General features: G+C 52.1%; 1 non-coding gene across 1 annotated transcript; it reads left to right on the forward strand.

Moving 5' to 3' along the window:
* Positions 1-5,518: 5,518 nt before the first annotated feature.
* On the forward strand, positions 5,519-5,682 carry LOC127586719 (U1 spliceosomal RNA). Its single transcript, XR_007958725.1, has one exon. It is a non-coding gene; the product is annotated as a U1 spliceosomal RNA (small nuclear RNA).
* Positions 5,683-18,398: the final 12,716 nt, after the last annotated feature.

Genomic DNA, 18,398 nt, shown 5'->3' on the forward strand with positions numbered 1-18,398 from the left:
TCTCTCTCTCTCCATCTCTCTCTCTCTCCATCTCTCCATGTAGCTATGTTGGAGTATATACTCAGGTGGGCACTCAGAACTGAGGGTGGGCAGTGTGTAAGTGTAGCAAGGCTACTGAGAACACCTGGGTAGTGTGGGTATGGGGCGCCAGAGTGATCTGTGTCCAGGAAACCATACAACAGTGCATTATTTGTAAGTGTATGTCTGACTGTGTGGAAAAACCTTCGAGACAAAGCCCAAGAGGGATGATAGTGCAGGATTGTTTAAAAGGGACACAGCAATATCAATGGGCTCCACTGTGGAGAGGCAGGGAGCTCACTGAGTACATACTCCATAAACCTGAGAAATTTGAATGGGGGATGGACAAAAGCTGGGTGGGTTAAGACCTGGAGTACGGAGGAACATTGGCAGTGCTGGAAAAGTGAATCAAAGAGGAAGCAGCAGTCATTTTATTGTCACTTGTACCGAGGTTCAGTGAAAAACTTGTCTTGCATACAGTTCGTACAGGTCAATTCATTACACAGTGCAATTGAGTTAGTACAGAGTGCATTGAGGTAGTACAGGGTAAAGACAATAACAGAGTAAAGTGTCACAGCTACAGGGAAGTGCAGTGCAGGTAGACAATGAGGTGCAAGGTCAAACAAGGTAGATCGTGAGTCCAGAGTCCATCTCATCGTATAAGGGAACCGTTCAATAGTCCTATCACAGTGGGGTAGAAGCTGTCCTTGACCCTGGTGGTACGTGCCCTCAGGCTCCTGCCTGATGGGAGAGGAGAGAAGAGAGAATGACCCGGGTGGGTGGGGTCTTTGATTATGCTGGCTGCTTCACCAAGGCAGCGAGAGTCCGTGGAGGGGAGGCTGGTTTCCGTGATGTGCTGGGCCGTGTCCACAACTCTCTGCAGTTTCATGTGTACCCACAAGAGAGAACAAAGTGTCAGGAATCACACAGTGCACAGATAGTCAAGCTACAGAAGGGGAGGGATGAATATTGAGCACTGTGCAAGCAGAGTTCGATGGACTGAGGAACAGCTGGGACTTACAGAGAGATAGAGAAACACACACACGGGTAAGAAACAGGCAGAACAATTAGAACTCTAGAAGAAGGAGTTAGTCTGGGCAGACTGAGAGGTACATGATGGGGTGGCTGCTCACTGGTAGCAGTGATGGGAATGATTGATGACGTAGATCGGGAGTTGCTGGGCCAGGAAGTTAACAAGTGGGAAAGTGGCCACAAACTGGAGAGGTCACACCCAGCGCTGCCCGTCGGGATGGCACCCACAAAGGCCAGGCGAGGGCAGGCTCAGAACCCTCAGCCACTCACCACCATCCATAAACCCTTCACCCCAGGGGAAGAGTGTTCTGTCCGAGCTGCCTTCTGGCAATGCAGAACTTTGGTGTAGGTTAGAAGAAATGATCAAAATCTACCAGATGCACCACAAAGACATACACGTGTCGGCTAAAGCTAAAATGCTTTGGAGAGGGGTGCAGAATAGGTTCACCAGGATGCTGCCTGGATTAGAGGGCTGGTGCTATCAGGAGAGGTTGGACAAACTTGGGTTGTTTTCTCTGGAGCGGCAGAGGCTGAGGGGTGATCTGTTGGAAGTGTGTAAAATTATGAGGGGCATAGATAGGGTGGACAAGCAATTGAGCGATCCAGTACCAAAGGGCATGCATTCAAGGTGGGAGGGGGTAGGTTCAGAACAGACGTGAGTGGTACATTTTTTTTACTGGGAGAGTGGTGGATGCCTGGAATGCGTTGCCTGATAGGGTGGTGGAGGCAAACATTGGGGGCTTGGATGGGCACATGAATAAGAGGAAAGTAGAGGGATATGGGCATTCTGCAGGGATTAGCTATGTTGGCACAACATCGTGGGCCGAAGGGCCTGTTCTGTGCTGTACTGTTCTATGTTCTAAGGCGGGGAGGTGTTCTAAGGCAGAAACCACAGCAGAATCCTCTCCACCCACACTGACCGCTGACCAGATTATCGAACTGGTAAAGGCAGCGTCCGGGTCAGACAACCAGCTGTCGGCAGCCTCCACTGCCCTTACTCTGGCCACCCACGGATGTACACAAGGGCTTTAACGGGGGGGGTCAGCAGTACGATATGTTAGTGGACACGGGGGGCATCAGTACCGATAACTGACCCGGCCTTGCCCACGACTGGAGAGGCTATTCATCTTGCCTCAGAGGCTGCCTCCGAAAAGAGGTCCTGCAAATTCACATCAGGTAACAAAATCTCCCTCTTGGAATAATTCAAACATCCTCCCAATGTAGATGTAACAAATATATGACAGTCCTTCACTCACTCACCCATGCATTTTCTCTGTCTCAAGTGAACTCACTGGTGGCCACATCTCCTGCGATATTTTAAACTCAAAACATTCGTGCTTTAAACAGTTCAGAAAATGACTTTTAAGGGTTAAGCATTCAGCAAAACATCTTAAGCAGAGAGAAGTGGCATTGCAGATAAGGTCATAAAGCGAGCTTTTGGCACATTCATAAATCAGGGCATTGAGTACAGGAGTTGGGATTTTACATTGAAGTTGATGTTGGGCCAGACCAAATTTAGATTATTATGTGCAGTTCTGGTCACCTGCCTACAGGAAGGATATCAATAAGCTTGAAAGAGTGCAGAGAAAATTTACACAGATGTTGCCGGGACTCGAGAACCTGAGCTATAGGAAAGGGTTGAATTGGTTAGGACTTTATTCCCTGGAGCGCAGGAGAATGAGGGGAGATCTTATAGAGGTGTACAAAATTATGAGGGGTATAGATAGGGTGAATGCATGCAGGCTTTTTCCCCTCATGTTGAGTGAGACAAGATCTAGAGGTCATAGGTTTAAGGTGAAATATTTAAGGAGAATCTGAGGGGGAACTACTACACTCAGAGGGTGGTGCGAGTGTGGAACGAGCTGTGGAGGATGCGGGTTCAGTTGTAACATTTAAGAGAGGTTTGGATAGGTACATGGATGGGAGGGGTTTGGAGGGCTGTATTCTGGGTGCAGATAGATGGGACTAGGCAGAAAACCAGGCTGGCATGGACTAGATGGGCCCAAGGGCCTGTTTCTGTGCTGTAGTGCTCTGACTCTATAACTATAAGTAAGCCTCAGGCACTTGATAAAATAAGATATCTTTATTAGTCACATGTACATCGAAACACAGTGAAATGCATCTTTTGCGTAGAGTGTTCTGGGGGCAGCCCACAAGTGTCGCCACGCTTCCGGCGCCAACATAGCACGCCCACAACTTCCTAACCCGTACGTCTTTGGAATGTGGGAGGAAACCAGAGCACCCGGAGGAAACCCACGTAGTCACAGGGAGAACGTACAAACTCCTTACAGACAGCAGTGGGAATTGAACCAGGGTCGCTGGTGCTGTAATAGCGTTACGCTAACTGCTACACTACCGTGACTGCCCCAAAAAGGCTGTAATACATTGGGTATGATCAATGTACTGATTTTGAGTTTTAGTTTTTTTGGAAAGCTTGTTGTGATGTAATCACAGTGTGTGTCTTGTAGAATGCAAATGAGTAGGCAGGATTCAGGTCGTTCAAATGAGAGTTCAGCTAAACTCAGGGACTCTGACCATGGAGAACCAGAGAGAGAAGGCAGACCAAGTGAGTCAGTCTCTTCACAATCTCGTCACAGGGGACTTAAGATAATGACCATCACCTCCTGCCTTTCATCCGACCGCTCCTGATGGGGGCAGACTACGGATGCCAGGGAACAGGAGCGCGAACATGGAGGATGTGGGGAGAGCATGTCAGGACTGAAGTGTGTCGGTCATAGTATTTCGTAACGAAGGCTGGGTTTGGGTGTTAGAGGTTTAGTGGGGTAGATCAGGTATTGGGAGAACAGGAGGGAAGGGATCCGAGTTATGGCAAAGACACCAAGTTCCACAACCTTGATGGACAGGCAGACCAAGCCGAGAGAGACAGAGAGAGAGACCGAAAGAGGGAAAGAGAGAGGGAGAGACAGAGACAGAGACAGAGAGGGTAGACAGAGAGAAGAGCACAGAATGTCAGAAGGCAGTCACTCCAACTTGGATGGGAGTTAACACCGAATGGGCTGGGTCCTTCCAGTGGGGGGGGTGCAGCTAGCGAAGGGACATGCCAGGAGGGGGGTGTCATTGGAGTGAGGTCCCTGCTGCCACTCGAATATAGACCACCCCAAACCCTCCTTTCGACGGATCAAAGGGACCCGCCGAGAGACGTGATTATTGTGACCCGGACAAATCTCCGTCATGGCGTAGCACACAAACTGTCCCCTGTGAACCTGAGACAAACTAGGTTCCCCAGCACTGCGGTGCCCCTTGCCCACACACTAACTCCCCACGGCCACGTCTGATAGTCTGAAGGTAATACAGAGAGCAAACGGGCGAGGGGTGCGACGGTTACCACAATGGGTGGCAGGGGAGGAGGGATCACAGTGCTACAAACAGCAAAGCCGCCATAAACACTGACTGAAATCATCGGGAGGATAAAACGTGTCCAAGGAGAGGATGTGCCTGGAACAACAGTTCATTGCCGTCACTGCAGTCAGGGACAACAGATAGTTCAGATGTGGATCCACACAGGGACACAGTAGCCTCATAACTGGGGAGGGGATCCTTAGTGAAGGACATTTTGCGCCCTTACTTTACTAATTGTACCCTCATTCCTATCCAAGGTGTTAACGTAACAAACAGCAAGGGTTCCAGCACTGATCCCCGCCGGCCATCACTGCTTGCAGAATTTCAATCACAAAACTAGATCTTTGACCATCATTCTCTGCCTCCTGCACCAAACCAATTTAAGGTCGAATTTGCCAATTTGCCCTGCATTCCTTAGGCTTTCACCTTCAGGACTAGCTTCCTATGTGGGATCTTGTCAGATGCCTTACTGAAATTCATATCAGTTGCACTACCCTCATCAACACACTTGGTGGGGGGGGGGCAGCTCTTTGAAAAATTCGATTAAATTAGTCAGACAGAATCTCCCCTTAATGAAACCATCCTTGATTAATCCCTGCCTCCCCAGGTTCTGTTTAATAACAATGTTTAAAAGACATTTGGACAGGTACATGGATAGGAAAGGTTTTTGAGGCATATGGAACAAATGGGACTAGTTTAGATGGGCATCTGGTCAGCATGGACCAGTTGGGCCGAAGGGCCGGTTCCCCTCTCTGACTGGCCGAGATCGGCTCTGGTTTTGTTTCAGATTTTCGGCATCTGCACTTCCTTGGCCCAGCAATGCCGCCCGCGCTGACACCCTGCGGTCGGCTTCGGAAGTGAACTGCAGCTGGGCGGCGAATCGCGGCGCTGTTTCCTTTTTTGGAAGATATTCAAATGAGGAACTGGGGCAGGGGCTCATCCAAACCACAGTCAATAACCAAACAAAAAAGCAGACGTTCAGCACGGATAGGAGGTTGTTAAAAGATCTGTGTGGAATAATAGGAAACGTGTGCTTGCAAATGTGGCGTCGCCTTGTGTTTAAAGAGTAACGTTCAAGCTTGGGTGCGTGTCGCCGGCGATAGGTAGCATACTTACCTGGCAGGGGAGAGACCGTGATCAGAAAGGCGGTTCTCCCAGGACGAGGCTAGCCCATTGCACTTCGGGTGTGCTGACGCCTGCGATGTCCCCAAATGCGGGATACTCGACTGCAAAATTTGTGGTAGTGGGGGACTGCGTTCGCGCTCTCCCCTGGTCGGCAAAGCAAAGACAGACCCTGGTGTAGAGAGGCGCAGACGGCTGCCGCCCGGCTGGATACGCTCTAGTCGCCGCAGGCACCGCAACAGCTCGACGCATTCCGCGGGTCTCCCGCACAGCCGGGCTGCTGACCGGCTGGACACGGTGCTTGTTATTAATCAGTGTGGCGGCCGGTGCCTCATTAGCCTTGCCGTCTGCTGCTTCGCCAGTCGCTGTTTTGTTATTACAACATCATGCAAAGTGCACCCCTTAATTAAGAGCGTTACCCCCCGCCCCACTACCTTCCTGCCTATCCTTGTACCTTGGATATTTAATTCCCAATCATCTCCACCCTGCAACCACGTTTTTTGTAAAGGCCGCTAAATCATACCCCTTTGTATTGATTTTGTGCCACAAGTTCAGACCTTGTTACCAATACTATGGGCATTCAGTAAAGTTCCTTTACACTCTTGTCCTTTTAGAATCCAGTGACCTTTGTGTCCTTAGCGTTTGACTTTTCTATACTCCACGCTTTCTCTTTTCTAACTTTTGCTCTGTCTTTCTGCGTGGATTCCCACCCCCCCTGCCATATTAGTTTAAATCCTCCCCAACAGCACTTAGCAAACAATCCCCCTAGGACATTGATCCAAGTCCTGCCCAGGTGTAGACTGTCTGGTTTGTACAGGTCCCAGGACCAGTTCCAAAGCCCCAGGAGTCTGAAACCCTCCTGCACCACTGAAGCCACATTTATCCTAACTCTGCTGCCATTCCTACTCTGACCAGCACGTGGCACATGTAGTAATCCTGAGATCATTACCTTTGAGGTCCTACTTTTTAATCTATCTCCTAGCTTCCTAAATTCTGCTTGTAAGGGTGTTCCCTACATGCACCACGATAACTGGCTGTTCACCCTCCCCTTCCAGAATGCCCTCCGAGACATCCCTGACCTTTGCACCAGGGAGGCAACACAGCAACCGGGAGTCCCGTTTGTGGCCACAGAAGCTCCTGTCTATTCGCCTTACGGTGGAATCCCCACCACTATAGCCCTGCCACTCCTTTCCTGCCCCATGGTGCCGTGATCCTGGCTACTGCTGCCTTCCCCTGATGAGCATCTCCCCAACAGTATCCAAAGTGGTATATCTGTGTTGGAGGGAGATGACCGCAGGGGACTCCTGCACTACCTTCGGGCTGCTGTCCTGCCCCATTCCCTATATCTAAACTGCGGTGTGACCAACTCCCTAAACGTGCTGTCCACAACATTCTCAGCACCGTGGATGCTCCAAAGTGAATCCATGCGCAGCTCCCGTGCCGCCATGCGGTCTGTCAGGGGGGCTGCAGCTGGATGCACGTCCTGCACACGAAGTCAGCAGGGGCACTGGCAGCCTCCCTGAGTTCCCATATTGCGCAGGCGGAGAAGGACACGGGTCTGAGCTCACCCGTCGTGACTAAAGGAGACAGAAAAAGGGAATAAGAACCCACCTTCACCTTACCCGAGTGTTGCTCGCCCTCCTCACTGAAGCTCGGTGCTCTCCAAAGCTCACACAGACACCCTGCGGCACTTTGGCCAGACAGCAGCCCCTCTCGAGCCCCGCTCCACTTGACCCTGACTTTTTGCTGATATTTTATTTCAAAAATAAACTACCATATTAAAAAAAATGAAGGAATAAACACTGCAAAACATTTTACATTCATGGTCAATGCATTCAGTAGAGTTATTTAATTTTTTTAAAATCAGGCCATTGCTGCTCGTGACTGCCTGGGGTGACGCACTTTCAAAGCTTGAGGGGCTTCCCTACCTGACTCAGCCCCTCCACCTCCGGGAGTAGACTGTGGCCCTTCCCCATGGAGCCTTTGCGTTGGCTGCACCGAGCTTCAGCCCCATCCCTCAGCACGGACTCCTGCAGCCTGGACTGTGTCAGTCGGTAGCATTCCCTGACGGACATCTCCCTGTGCTGGAAGACCAACAGGTTTCGGGCAGGCCAAAGGGTGCCGAGTTGATGACCTTCCAGCAGCACTTGATGTCTGTCTCGGTGTTTGTGCCCCTGGGGACAGCCTGGAGGTCAGAGAGTCCTCTTGTCACGCAGCTGCTGGGGATGTTCTCAGGGAAAAGTACAGAAGAAATGTGGCAAATGTTCAGGGGATATTTGTGTGGAGTTCTGCATAGGCATGTTCCATTGACACAGGGAAGTTACGATAGGATACATGAACCGTGGTGTACAAAGGCTGTAATAAATTTAGTCAAAAGGAAAGAAAAGCTTACAAAAGGTTCAGAGAGCTCGGTAATGTTAGAGATCTGGAGAGAGTATAGGGCTAACAGGAAGGAGCTTAAGAAGGAAATTAGGAGAGCCAGAAGGGGGCATGAGAAGGCCTCGGTGGGCAGGATTAAGGAAGACCCCAAGGCATTCTACAAGTATGAAGAGCAAGAGGATAAGATATGAGAGAATAGGACCTTATGAAGAGCAAGAGGATAAGATATGAGAGAATAGGACCTATCAAGTGCAGCGGTGGGAAAGTGTGTCTGGATCCAGAAGAAATAGCGGAGGTACTTAATGAATACTTTTACATCAGTATTCACTATGGAAAAAAATCTTGGTAATTGTACTGAGATTTGCAGCAGGCTGAAAAGCTTGAGCATGTAGATATTAAAGAGGACGTGCTGGAGCTTTTTGGAAAGCATCAAGTTGGATAAGTCGCTGGACCAGATGAGATGTACCCCAGGCTACTGTGGGAGGCGGGGGAGGAGATTGCGGAGCCTCTGGCAATGATCTTTGCAACATCAATAGAGACGGGAGAGGTTCTGGAGGATTGGAAGTTTGCAGATTTTCCCTTATTCAAGGAGGGGAGTAGGGATAGCCCAGGAAATTACAGACCAGTGAGTATCACCTCAGTGGTTGGTGAGTTGATGGAGAAGATCCTGAGAGGTAGGATTTATGATAATTTGGAGAGGTATAATATGATTAGGAATCGTCAGCATGGCTTTGTCAAGGGGCAGGTCCTGCCTTACGAGCCTGATTGAATTTTTTGAGGATGTGACTAAACACATCGATGAAGGGAGAGCAGTAGATGTAGCGTATATGGATTTCAGCAAGGCGTTTGATAAAGTACCCATGCAAGGCTTATTAAGAAAAAAAGGAGGCCTGGGATCCAAGGGACATTGCATTGTGGATCCAGAACTGGCTGGTCCGCAGAAGGCAAAGGGTGGTTGTTGACGGGTCGTATTCTGCATGGAGGTCGGTGACCAGTGGTGTACCTCAGGGTGGTGTTCTGGGACCCTTACTCATTGTGATTTTTATAAACGACCTGGATGAGGAAGTGGAGGGATGGGTTAGTAAGTTTGCTGATGACACAAAGGTTGGAGGTGTTGTGGATAGTTTGGAGGGCTGTCAGAGGTTACAGCGGGACGTAGATAGGATGCAAAGTTGGGCTGAGAAGTGGCAGATGCAGTTCAACCCAGATAAGTGTGAAGTGGTTCATTTTGGTAGGTCAAATATGACGGCAGAATAGAGTCAATGGTAAGACTCTTGGGTGTGGAGGATCAGAGGGATCTTGGGGTCCGAGTCCACAGGACGCTCAAAGCGGCTGCGCAGGGTGACTCTGTGGTTAAGAAGGCATACGGTGTATTGTCCTTCATCAATCGGGGAATTGAATTTAGGAGCCGAGAGGTATTGTTGCAGCTATATAGGACCCTGGTCAGACCCCACTTGGAGTACTGTGCTCAGTTCTGGTCGCCTCACTACAGGAAGGACGTGGAGGCCATAGAGGGTGCAGAGGAGATTTACAAGGATGCTGCCTGGATTGGGGAGCATGCCTTATGAAAACAGGTTGAGTGAACTCGGCCTTTTCTCCTTGGAGCGACGGAGGATGAGGGGGGGGACCTGACAGAGGTGTATAAGATGATGAGCGGCATCGATCGTGTGGATAGTCAGAGGCTTTTCCCCAGGGCTGAAACGGTGGCCACAAGAGGACACAGGTTTAAGGTGCTGGGGAGTAGGTACAGAGGAGAAGTCAGGGGTAAGTTTTTTACTCAGAGAGTGGTGAGTGCGGGGAATGGGCTGCCGGCAACGGTGGTGGAGGTGGATACGATAGGGTCTTTTAAGAGACTGTTAGACAGGTACATGGAGCTGAGAAAAATAGCCCTCTATGGTTAAGCCTAGTAATTTCTAAAGTAGGGACATGTTCGGCACAACTTTGTGGGCCGAAGGGCCTGCATTGTGCTGTAGGTTTTCTATGTTTCTATGAACTGGGACACGGACCCTCGCATCCGTCTCCACACCCTCTTAGCAAATCCACAGTCTGCAAAGAGGTGGGAAACCGTCTCATCCCCACCACAGCCGTCCCGAGGGCAGCGTGCATTGGCGATGATATGTCTGTACTGGGAGGGCCCCTCTCACTGCCAGCCAAGCAAGGTCTTGGTGCCTGTTGGTGAGTTCTGACACTGAGGCGTTCTGCTGGATGGCTTGGACCGTTTGCTCAGGGAACCACCCCACAGAGTCCATGGAGTCCTGTCCCGCAGTGTCTGCAGGACGTTCCGTGCTGACCACTGCCCGATGGACTTGTCGAAGAAACCTCTCCACCAAGGACGTGGTGGTGCGGCAAAGTCCCGAATGAACGGGGGCAATCCGCGGTAACGGGGCCAGCCCCTTCCTTCACGACACCAGGGACAAGTGGGACCTCAGCACGCAGTGACACGTCTGTCTGCTCTGGTCCTGCCCGCCCCTTGGTGCAGCCATCAAGATGAGGGCAATTTTGGGTACATTTCCTCGGGAGATGTTCTTGCCCGTCATCGAGAGGGAGAACAGCTCCCACAGTCCCAATTCCTGTTTTGCCGTGACTAGCGCTCCAGACAAAGTTTGTCGCACACTCTGTCCTGTCCCCTCCAAACCAGATCCCCAGCGCCTTCAGGGAGTTGGACCCGATGATGTCGGACAGAAACCAAAGAACTCGGCCTTGCTCTTGCGGTTGGCTCTGTCTCTCGAACTGGCCACAGATGCTGTTCAGTCTGGAGATGGACTGACATTTGAGGAGCTCAATTCTCATCTCCTGCAGTTTTTTGCTTTGCTTTCCAGCAAGATCATTCTCCTGCTGCACTGAACTTACAGCCACCTATCTCACCAGCCTTGATCCACCATTTTGCTCTGGGCTTCAACCACTTTTCGTTGCCTGCAGCCCTGCTCTCCGTCCCGCAAGGGGAGACACTTGCGCGTTCCTGGAGTCTGCTTCACTTCAGCCCTGCTTGCCCCAGGTTCCCAGTTTGTTCCCAACCCAACAGGCGCAGTAACCCCAGTGTCCAGTCAGAACCCCCATCGTCACTGAGGATGGAGGGAAGGGATCCAGTATCTGAGGTGTTCAGAGACATCTTAGTGCAAGATGGCGAACATGAAGAGGAGGTAACTTGGTTCTGCATGGTACCTCCCTTGATGGGTGGGAAGTTCAAGGGAGATATCAGAGGGAGGTTTTTTACCCAGAGAGTGGTTGGGGCGTGGAATGCGCTGCCTGGGGTGGTGGTGGAGGCAGGTACATTGGTCAAATTCAAGAGATTTAGTAATATGGAGGAATTTAAAATAGAGGGATATGTGGGAGGAAGGGGTTAGGTCTTAGGTGAGGTTTAAAGGTTGGCACAACATTGTGGGCCGAAGGGCCTGTATTGTGCTGTAGTGTTCTATGTTCTATGATGAGTTTGAGGGTGTGGGTTCCAGTCCGTGGACGATGCATCGACCACCGCTGGGAGATCAGCAACTCAGTGAAAGACCCACTCTGGTCTATCCAAACTCGTCAGTCTGCCGGTGTCAGGAGATGTCCGTCAGGGAACGCTGCCGACCCGCACATCCCAGGGTGCAGGAGTCTGTGCTGAGGGAGGCACTGAAGCTGGGTGCAGCCACTGCTAAGGGGAGGGAGAATAAAACAGGATCGGTGTGAATGGGCAGTGCGGACACGCCCGCTCCCGTGAAGTGTGACTGATTATTGAACATTCCCTGCAGTGTTTGTCACCGGTAACGACTCAGCATTAATTCCTGCAGAGTCCGTGACTCAGACGGAGCGCATGGGGAGGTTCCGTCCTTCAGGGCGTGACGTGTGGCATTCCTGAACCATCATTCATCTGGCCTGTCACACCCGTCGGTAACAGGAGGAACGGACTGTCCCAATCTGGTGGTACATCCTCACACGCACAGAGACATACATACACACACACACACAGACGCACGCACACGCACGCACGCACGCACGCACGCACACACACACACGCGCGCGTCGGGATTGAATGTCGAATGGAAAATGCCATTCTGCCCCCTTCTGTGCCAGCTTCCCACAGCCCCCGATCTTTCGAAAATGTATCCCCCCCTCCTCCTTAAACACCCCCCCCCCCCCCCCCCCCCCCGTGGCCATCCTCCACCGCCCTCTGGGGCAGAGAACTCCAGAGATTCCCCTCCCTCTGTGAGGAGAAGTCCTGACACACCTCAGTGTTAAATGACCGACCCCCTGATCCTGTAACTCCGTCCCCTCATCCGAGACTTGCCCACCGGTGAGAACATATCCACACCGACCCTGTCACGTCCCCTCAGGACCTGAGATGTTTCAATAAGATTGCCCCCTCATTCTCCCAAACTCCAAGGAATACAGACCCAACTTCCTGCAGAAGAGGTTTACCAGGATGCTGCCTGGATTAGAGAGCATGTGCCATAAGGAGAGGTCGGACAAACTTGGATTGTTTTCACTGGAGCGTCAGAGGCTGAGGGGAGATGTTTGTAAAATTATGAGAGGCAGAGATAGGGTTGACGGTCTTTTCCCCAGGGTCGAAATGTCAAATACTAGAGGCCATGCATTTAAGGTGAGAGGGGAGTTCAAAGGGGATGTGTGGGGCAAGTTTTTTTATACAGAGTGGTGGGTGCCTGGAATGTGCTGCCAGGGATGGTGGTGCAGGCAGATACGATAGTGGGGTTTAAGAGGCTGTCAGATAGACACATGAATGTGCAGGGGGTGGAGGGATATGGGTCCTGTGCAGGCAGAAGAGATTTAGTTTAATTCTGCATCGTGTTCAGCACAGACATTGTGGGCCGAAGGGCCTGTTCCTGTGTGGTTCTATGTTATCCCTGAGCCGCTGGTGATCGGACAACCCTTCCATCCCAGGAACTAAGCCAGCCCCAGCCGAAGCCCCCTCTCTGCGTTCCACGTTCCCCGTGGGGAAAGTCTCAGTCCCACAGTTTGGGGTTTGCCCCTCTGGCCCTGATCAGTTGGATGGACGTCCCAACCGTTAAGGGTCGTTCTTATGCCAAGGGTACGCTGACGTTTGAACCCAAGCCCGCGAAGGTGAAGGGACACGTCGGGTCCTTGACGCCCGGTTTTGTGAGGTTCCCAGATCCCGTCTGGGTCAACCTGAGACCGACCGATCACCTCCAGCACCCAATGAAAAGCCTCAATGCTCCGGACTCAGAATGGGCCTAGCCGTTGCCATGGACACCATCCACGCCTCAATTATGTCATCAAAAAAAATTTTATTTTTCTTGTTTAAAAAAAGTTACTTTTGCTTTTCCTTCCATTTTTACGGTTCTGACAGGTGAACGGCCTCCGAGCGTGACCCACTGGCGTGTGGCGCTGTGCGGCAGGAGTGGTCCAAGGGAGGAATCGGCTCAGTTTCTATCCCTGTGCGGGATGGGGGGCATCGCTCAGCGACGCCGTCGTTCTCTGCCCCAGACGGACCCCACTGGCGAGACTGGACTCGCAGGAAGACCAAACCAAGACACCGTTGCATGGAGAGGAAAGGTTTAGAGGGACAGGGGGCCAAACATTGGCAAACGGGACTAGCTTAGAAGGGAATCTTGGTTGGCATGGACCGGATGGGCAAAGGGCCTGTTTCCCTGCTGTGTGACTATGTTGACCTTACAATCATCATAAAAGTGGGTTTTTGTTCCAATTTATTCATTCGATTTGTCCTCCCCAACTTTCTGTAGAAATAAGTCAACAGCTTTGCCCGTTGGTGTAGCTGCCGGACTTCCCGCTCCTGTTCGACAGGAACCCAACCCTTGCGGCTTCTCGCTGTCACCACTTCTGCCCAGTTCTCCCTCCCTCTCCAGGGCTCGCAGCGTTCCGGGCATCGATCCGGCACTTCCGGCGCCGACCTCCGGCTTCTTCCCTCTGACCCCGGGAAAAGTGAGGGCAGGAGGTGCCGGCAACTCCCAGCGGGCCGGTCTCGGCTGTTCGGGTCGAAGAGCCTTCCACAGAACGCTGCCTGACCGGAAACGTCGAGCTCGGTTCTCTCCCCACAGACGCTGCTCGACCGGCTGAGTGTTTTCCAGCAGTTTGTCATCACAGTTTTGCTTGTTCTCGTGTGTAGTCCAGACTAGGGGACATACCCCACGGCCACGCCGTTAACATTACACAGGCAGAGAAACTTATTGTGCTGGGACATGTCCCCCATTACCCACTTGGTCTCGCCCTACCACAGATAATTCCCCTTGTCCTACCCACTCACCTCTCTTACTGAAGATTAACTTGTTTTCGTTCTTTCCCAGTTCTGAGGGGGTTCTCCGGCCTGAAACATTAACCGTGTCCCTCTCCACGGACGCCGCCTGACCTGATGAGTGTTCCCAACATTTTCTGTTTTTGTTTCAGATTTCCCACATCTGCAGGTTATTTTTTTTTGGCAGGGGTTGGGGGGAGATTCTTCGAGGGGAATTTGCTTCTCCAACGAGAATGGCGCGTTGGCCTCCTTTCCGAGAGTTGAGTGCGGGAGCAAGGACGTCTTCCCGCAGGGCCTTGCCGAGACATCGTCTGTGGGTGCGGTCTCCTTGTCCAAGGAAGGAGTCTCTTGGCACGGAGGGAGTGTGGCGAGGGTTCAGCCGATTCCTGGGATCGCAAGATTGGCGTACGAGGACAGACTGGGTCAGTTCAGGCCCAGGACTTCCAGGAGAACGAGAAGAAACCTATAAAATGCCAATGGGATTATCCAGATTCATTACAGGGACGGGGGAAGAGTCGAGAGATGCTGGGATTGCCTCAGAAGATGGGGTGGAACCAAATTCTGGGAGATGGAGTGAACCGTGGGATTCTCTACCACAAAGTATATCCGGGGAAGAGGTCACGAGAATTTGTGGGGGGGGGGGGGGGGGGCACGGGGAACAGGGGACTGAGGTGGACCAGCCACCATAGCGTTGGATGGTGGAACGGAACTGAGGGCCTCATCCTTGCCCCTGGTGTCCGCTTCACTGCCGTGTGCTCACTCCCAGTGCCGATCCCACAGGCCTCCTCCGGTTCAGAGGTGCACCAACTCATGGTCTCTCCCTCGCCTGCAGCCCAGCGTATCGGGTGGCGAAGGAGAGGGGCTCTTCTCCTTCCATCACCTCAAGCCCCAGCTCTCCACCAACCCAGACCCAACCCGGTTAACAGACCAGCGCCTCTCCTTCCTCAGGAGTCTAAGGAAAGTCAGCATGTCCCTGTCGACTGTCACCAATTTTTACAGATGCACCACAGAAAGCATCCTCTCCAGATGCATCACGGCTTGGTACAGCAACTGCTCTGCCCGGGACCACAAGAAACTGCAGAGAGTTGTGGACACAGCCCAGCGCGTCACGGACACCAGCCTCCCCTCCACTGACTCTGTCTACACTTCCCGCTGCCTCGGGAAAGCAGCCGACATAATCAAAGACCCCTCCCACCCCAGACATTCTCTCTTCTCCCCCCTCCCTTCAGGCAGAAGATACAAAAGCCTGAGAGCACGTACCACCAGGCTCAAGGACAGTTTCTGTCCCGCTGTTATCAGACTCTTGAACGGACTTCTCACACGCTAAAAGATGAACTCTTGATCTCCCGATCTACCTCGTCGTGGCCCTTGCACCTTATTGTCTACCTGCACTGCACTTTCTCTAACTGACACTATATTCTGCATTCTGTTTTCCTTTTTACTACCTCGATGTACTGATGTACAGAATGATCTGTCTGGATGGCACGCAAAATCTTTTCACTGTATCGCGGTACGTGTGACAATAATAAACCAATACTGAGCTCAGGCAGTGGGTTAGACAGACATCTTTAACACAAGGGGTGCTAGGAAGCCTTTGAGAATGTAGGGGACTTCCAGTAACACTCCTATAATCCGACACCTGGGTGATGCCGGATGCGATTTTCTGGACTGCTGGATCGTGCTTGATAGCCTAACACACTTTTAGTTTACTCTTTCTTTTACAATAAGATTTCTGGTGAAGCAGGTGAGTTAAGATGGAGTGCCGGAGTAGGTGCTCTGGTGATCGGGACGGGAGTGTGGTTACCGTCACCCGGTGAGCAAGAGGCTCAACAGTTGGTGCTTCCGATCTGCTGGAGAGTCCCTCATGGGATCTGCCTCTGGATAATGCTGGAGGACATGGGACGCTGGGGATCATTGCCCAGAGTTTCGAGCCCGCCCTGGAGTCAGCCAATGCCCCACACATCCCCAAACCAGTCAAGGGTCCAGGGCACCTCTGCAGATACAAGCCCCACATTCCCATCAGTGGGAGAGTCCAGGATCCGAGGCCACAGAACAAAGGGACACTCCTTTAGAACTGAGGTGAGGAGGAATTTCTTCAGCCAGAGGGCGGTGAATCTATGGAATCCGTTGCCACAGAGGGTGGTGGAGGCCAAGTCTTTGGGGGTATTTAAGGCAGAGATTGAGGGGTTCTGGATTGGTGAGGGGGGGTTAAAGGTTACGGAGCGAATGGGGTTGAAAACATAAATCAGCCACAACCAAATGGCGGAGCAGACTCAATGGGCTGAATGGCCTAGTTCTGCACCTGTACCGTATGGTCTTATTGCCCAGGGGCGTGGAGGGTGGGGCTGCTGCCTCCCAGCACCTTCTCCCTGTGACCCCATGGGTTCCCCCGGGTGCTCCGGTTCCCCCGCACCCCCACATCCCAACCACGTGCGGGGTCGGGGGGAGGTGGGGGGTTAATCGGCTGCTGTGAATTGTTCCCCCAACCCCCCCCCCAGTGTGTGTGGGTGAGGGGTTAGAATCTGGAGGGGGAGGGGGAGTTGATGGCAATGCGGGGAGAATGGGTCACGGGGAACGGAATTACCCGGTGGGCCGGCATGGACAGGATGGTCTTGAGTGGCCTCCTGTAATGGGCCACCGGGGGTGGTGACCGCCCCACGGTGAGGAGTCCACCACTGAAGGTCCGTGCAGAGGAGGAGAGTCCACAGGGCTCCGTTGGTGCAGGTGAGAGTTGGGGGTGAGGGGACTTCACCTCACAGATCCGAGTGGTGACATTCCATGGGAGAGAAAGACCAGAGTCTCACGGCGTTGGGGGGAATCGGATTGTTAATCTACAACTGGGTGGCAGACTCCCCTGAAGCCCAGACCTTGGTACAGTGAGCCCCGTTCTGCCTCACTGTCTGAAATAATCAGGCAGTGGGCGGCGGGGGGGGGAGGAGAACAGGGGGAAGAGGCACTGAGGCAAAACAGAATGAAAAGGAATGAGAAGCAAATGACCCACCCCTCTTGCACGATCGTACTCCACTTACACAACTGCACAAGTCGTTGGGGAGGCCACACTTGGAGTGCTGTGGACCGGTCGCCCTGTTATAGGAAAGATGTGGGTGAATTGGAAAGAGTGCAGAAAGATTTACGAGGATGTTGCCGGGACTCGAGGGCCTGAGTTATAGGGAGAGGTTGGTCAGGATGGGTCTTTATTCCTTGGAACATAGGAGAATGAGGGGTGACCTTATAGAGGTGTATAAAGTTATGAGAGGCATAGATTAGGTGGACGGTAACAGTCTTTTCTCCAGGGTAGGGGAGTCCAAAACTAGGGGGCATAGGTTTAAGGTGAGGGGAAAGATTTAAAAGGGGCCTGAGGGGCAAATTTTTCACGCAGAGGGGGGTGAGTGTGTGGAACGAGCTGCCAGAAGAAGTGGGTGAGGCAGGTACAACTGTCACTGAAGAAGCACTTGGATAGGTACATGGGGGGGCGGGGCTGAGAGGGATATGGGCCGAACGCAGGAAATTGGGACTAGCTGGGTGGGCACCGTGGTCAGCACGGACTGGTTGGGCCAAAGGGCCTGTATCTGTTGTATTGCCCTACGACTATGAGATGGACTCTGACCTCACGATCTACCTTGTGACCTTGCACCTTATTGCACTGCACTTTCTCTGTAGCTGTGACACTTTGTACTGTTATTGTTTTTACCTGTACTACATCAATGCACTCTGTACTAACTCAATGTAACTGCACTGTGTGATGAATTGACCTGTACGATCAGTATGCAAGACTGAACCTCGGTACAAGTGACAATAATAAACCAATACTCTCAGTTGTAGAGAAGGGAAACAGGCCCTTCAGCCCACCGAGTGTGTGCCGGCCATTGAACACCCACTCGCACGGATGCGACGTGAATCCCACACACTGGGTGGGAGATGCGGAACGATGGGGGAAGTGAAACCGGGAGGGTTCCCCCAAAAGCTACTGACAGGGTCACTGTTTTAGCCCGGAGGGAGGGAAATGTTTGCCGAACCGGTCCCGTCTCCCAGTTTTGCCGGAGTCTTTAGATCACAAGGTGAGAGAGAGAGATAGAGAGAAAGTGAGAGAGAGAGAGAGTGTTAGAGTTAGAGGGGTCAGTGGAGTGGGAAAGGGCGGGGACAATAACAGAGCTTCCCACACCCTATGGCTGCGAGTATTGTCCACACTGACTGAGGAAGCTGTGGAACGAGAGACATGGCAGTACACTGGAATCTGGATCCCTACAGACGCTGCTCAACCTGCCGAGTTCCTCCGGCA

This window comes from Pristis pectinata, chromosome 37 (assembly GCF_009764475.1).
Source record: "Pristis pectinata isolate sPriPec2 chromosome 37, sPriPec2.1.pri, whole genome shotgun sequence".
Lineage (NCBI taxonomy): Eukaryota > Metazoa > Chordata > Chondrichthyes > Rhinopristiformes > Pristidae > Pristis > Pristis pectinata.